Below are 4,805 nucleotides of genomic sequence, written 5' to 3' on the forward strand. Positions count from 1 at the left end.
AGGTTGAACAAGGAGGGGGGGAGGGGGGGGACTACGAACTCACCCTGGTAAGAGCCTTCCATGCCCGTCATGATTACTTCTGGAATTTTTGCCTTTTTCCTCTGCTTTTTCTCCTACTTTCTTCAGTCTTGCTCATCCATGGCGGCTGTGGGGGAAGGGGAGGAGGGGTGGGGGAATAGATGGGATGGATTAGCTAGTGATCTGCGGGGTGGAGGACGAAGGGAAGAGGAGGGTGGGGTGGGTTGGCCAGCTGTAAAGCAGGCACGAAGCTGCATAAACCCTGTCTGGGTTTAGCTTCTTCTCCAACCTAGCAACCTTTTTCTAGAGCAACAAACAAGGCCCAGAACAAACAAACAGGCAAAAAAGTAGGAGGTGGGGTAGTTGGGCTGACTGTGTTGGCAGAAAAAAAGAGCAACAAACAAGGCCCAGAACAAACAAAGGCCACAAACAAGGCGCAGGAGGTGGGGTAGTTGGGCTGGCTGTGTTGGCAGAAAAAAAGAGCAACAAACAAGGCCCAGAACAAACAAAGGCCATAAACAAGGCCCAGCAGACAGGTAGCTGGACTGGGTGGGTTGGGTGGGACGAACAAAACAATGCAGGCCGAGAACAAAACAAACAAGTCACGCGCGGGGATCGGGATCAGGAGTGTTTTGTCTTTGTTTTCGTAAGTGACGTCACACCTAGATGTGAGATAGTATCTCACATCTAGATGCAACACAGACAGACCCTTCTTAAAAACATGCATCCTAGTGATTTACATAGGATGGTTACCATCCCCCAAAACTAACTTTAGCATGCCCTAACTGCATTAGAAGAAACGACAACTGAACGTATATACACAAAAAATGACTAGGACAGGCTTGAGTATGCAAAATATTACAAGGGCCACACAAAGGTCAGCATCTGGAGTTAGCATTACCAGTCAGGGGAAGTAGGGGTCCTCCTTGTTCTGATATATCGCAAAAAGCTGTTTTGAGTAATGAGCAGCGATCTTCCGACAGAACTCAAGAGCATCTGGATTGTATTTTTGCAAATCATCGACAGTTTTCTTAGGCGGTCCAAGAGCATCACCATCCAGAAGAAACTCTGCTATGTGAGATCCCCAAAACAAAGAAAACAATTTGCATCATGAGACAAACAGAAACTCTTATTGAATTCTAGCACTTGATCTTCTCTTATGTTTGGAGCAATACATTGAAAAATGAAGACATAAGTAAATACTACATATGCTTGATGTGTATTATTATTCAATCATCACAAAGAAAATCATGTTAGGTGCTGTAGTATTTGTTAAACCATTACAGCAAATAGACCAAAAATTAAACTTGAGAACCAGAATAAATACACCACCAATGAGTGCTAGTTAGGACATCCTGTATACGTGATTACGAGGATCCTTAACAGTAATCAAGGTAGCTCAATTTTGACACCAATGTAGTCTGACAAGGCCCTACAATGCACATGGAAAACCGAGGTACTTTCCAAATAGAACTGAACATCGAAATCAGTGTAAGGCATGGTCAACACATCAACCGTCATGAGGGATGTCTGTTAATCCACTGAGAATCTCTTCTTACCTAAAACTGACCTTTTGGAGTAGATAAGGTCTCGATGCAAGTTAATAAGTCTCCTTCTGAAGTCTACATTTTGCAGGCAACTAGCGGCATGAATAATGTTGAGGTAAAGCTTAATCACAAATGCAGCATGCAAAATTGTGTAAACTAATTATAGAGCTATCAGTTACAGTTTGTACTAGCACTGCATACACGCAAGTTAACTGCACCAAGGCATACCTAACAGCATCCATCTGGCTAAATCCTTGTCTGTTATGCACCATGCTGGCTTTTACTGACTGTTCTTCCTCAGTTTGCTTTCGGTAGAGAGCGCATACAGCTTTCAAGCAAAGTTCATCCTGTTCAGCAAATGCTGAGAGCATCTCTGCCTCGTAGTCCCAGCCCTTACCATTAGCATTCCTTTTGCGACGTATCTCATCCATAACATCTTTATAGTTCACCTGACCGTCAGACTCTTCTGGCTCAACAGGCTCTTCATTATAATTTTCTGAACAATCCGCATCATCTATAAATCCTTCCATACTGCTGGCTTCTGCTGAATCATCCTCACTCTCCCCATACTCTTCACCTAATTGATCATCATCTCCTCTCCCCCTCTTGTCCCTCATCTTCTGAACCACTTCACGAATGACAATTCTATCATCCTCATCTTCAATCCCTGCCTCAGCTACACATGGCACATGCTCTGGAACATCCTCAGCATCATCTTCATCATCACTGAGTCCACGTAACGAACGCTTTCCACTGGGTGTAACACCCAACTTCTCCTGCGCTTTACCATCCTTGCCATTCCAGTCCTCGTCATCGCTATCGCTGGTAATCACCGCTTTACGCTTGTTGCCTCTAGGCATAATCGAAACATCATCGTCTTCAAGACCCACATCAGCATCCTCAATCTCATCTTCGCCGCCGCTCTCGCCAGTCACCGGCGGCACTGTGCCGGCAAGAAGGCTCTCCTCCGCGCTACTCCTAATGGCGACGCCAACAGCCATCCCCTCCGGCCCGCCGTCACTGACCTCGGCAGAACCATTCACCAGATGGCATCCCACTGAGTTTTGCTTGTTTCCGCCGAAACCCTCGTCCAATCGGCGGAAGGTTGGACCCTGGTCGCCTGAATGATCCATTGACTGTACATTGGGTACGGCCTTCCTGAAGCGCGTGTTCTCGGCTTCGAGGAGGGAGACCCTAGCCTCCAGGTCAGAGATGCGGGAGGCCTTGGCGGCGAGCGCGGCCTCGAGGGCGCGGACCTTCACCGCAATCTCCGCGGCGTCCATCTCTGGCGACCGCGGCGCCGGCGGGTCGTGGCGGCAGAACCCTAGCGACGGATTGGCTGTGGAGGATAGTCGGCTGCGTGTGCTTCGTTTCTGTGTGGGAGGGATCTCGGAGAAATGAGGAGAGGATTTGCGCGGAATCTCGGGAACTCCCCGCTCGTTGGCTCGTTGCAAAATTTCTGTCATTACGTGATTCGCTCTGTAAGAAAATGGTAAGAGGATTATCATAAAATGTTCACATTGTGTCAAATAAATTAATCTTGGTCATTTCTAAAATTTTGTTTCAACCGATGAAATTATGTCGTGGTGACGGTGCAGCTGGATTAGGTATGGTGTTAAGGGACCGAGTAGGTATTTGTGTTCCACTTTTTTCCTTTCCCCTCTCTTGCAATGCGACTAGCGAAAGCTTTCCTTCTCTCGATCTTCACCGGCAAACCTGTGGATTCGCCTCCCCATCGTCTGCCGTTCTAGCGGACGGTGACGGGGGAGGGGATTTCTGGTGCCTCAGATCCGGCTAGTAGATAGGTAGGGTTTTAGTCCTCGCAGAGGCGGCGGTTGGACGAATAGCGGTGCTTCTTCTTCGAGTCAATCTTCCGGGCTCCGATCCTCCTCAAGTTCGTCCATTGGGACGGATTAGACGGAGCTCCGACGTAGATTCCTGTCAGCTCCTCGGGGCGGCGAGGTTAGGGTTTCTTGTCGTGTATACGCAATGGCGATATTTCATATCAGGTTCTTCAGATCGATTTAAGGATTCAACGGCGACGACTATAGCTCCGGGGCGCTGGTCCTTAGGGGCACGTGCACGAAGACTTTCGACTATCATCGACAAGGTCAGGCCGGCGTCGATATGGGAGCGACGACTGCAGCGAGTTCTGGCGACAACACAGGAGCAAACATTTGGTGCCTCTGGTTAGATGATCGGTGCCTTGCCTACCGTTTACGGACACGTCGGACGCGTCGGCAGATATATGGTGCCGTCAGTTTGATGATGATCGGCGTTTTTCAAATGATAGACAAGCCGTTGCGTATTCGCGAAAAAAGAAGATGATGACCGGCGTTGGAGTTGCACTGACGCTTTAGCACCTGCATGCTTTATTGCTGGTCTTGTAGGACCCCCACAGCTCTCGAGATATGTGGCTATTTTGGGGATATTTCTTTGGTCTTAGTAGCTGTTTTCCTGTTTTGTTCCATTTGTTGCTGTGCTACTTTCCTAGTTTTCTGCTACCCTCAAAGCCACATTTGCGATGAGTTGATGGCAGTGCTACGCCACTACTGCTGCTGGGTTCTTCCGTGTTTTGTTTTCAGAACAATTGGACCCACCAATGCTATTGCACTAAAGAAGAAAATAAACTAATGATCGCTGTTATGGCCGGTTTAGCTAGGCCCATCGGACAATCTTAGTCCACAAGTTATTTTAGGTTAATTCTTATGCAAGTTATCTAGGTTATAAATATAGGCTGTAAGACTTTTTTTGGAATTAAGCAATAAGAATATTATTATCCCTATTGCCCGGCTCTCAAAGGAGCCGGAACCCTAGCCGCCTCTAACTCTAGCCGCCGCCGCCATCCTCCTCCTACGCGACGGCGCCCAGCCGCCGGCGCGCCCTCCTCCATCCTTCCCCTACAACCTACGGAGTAGGTCCGGTAGGATCCCTGGTTCTACCAATTTGGTATCCAGAGACTCGGGTTCGATCATGTCGTCATCAACACTCACGCCGCCGCTGCCCATCATCACCACCGCCCCGATGACCACTGCCGGGTCCCCAACGCCGCCGGCCCCGATCACCTCCGCGCCGCCGACAACCTCCATCTTCATGCCGGAGGAGATGACCAGCACCCTGCGGGACCTCGTGACGGCCGTCCAGGGCATCTCCCTGTACTTGGTCGCCCTGCACACCACCCCGCCGGCTGCGCCCCCCGCCTACAGCCACCCGGCAACGCACTGGCCGATCCAGAACGCA

General features: G+C 49.3%; 1 pseudogene; it reads right to left on the reverse strand.

Annotated features, from left to right (window-relative positions):
- LOC123077797 (uncharacterized) overlaps positions 1–2,863 on the reverse strand; it is a 7,647-nt pseudogene extending 4,784 nt beyond the window's left edge.
- Positions 2,864–4,805: the final 1,942 nt, after the last annotated feature.

The sequence above is a fragment of the Triticum aestivum genome, chromosome 3D, assembly GCF_018294505.1.
Source record: "Triticum aestivum cultivar Chinese Spring chromosome 3D, IWGSC CS RefSeq v2.1, whole genome shotgun sequence".
Lineage (NCBI taxonomy): Eukaryota > Viridiplantae > Streptophyta > Magnoliopsida > Poales > Poaceae > Triticum > Triticum aestivum.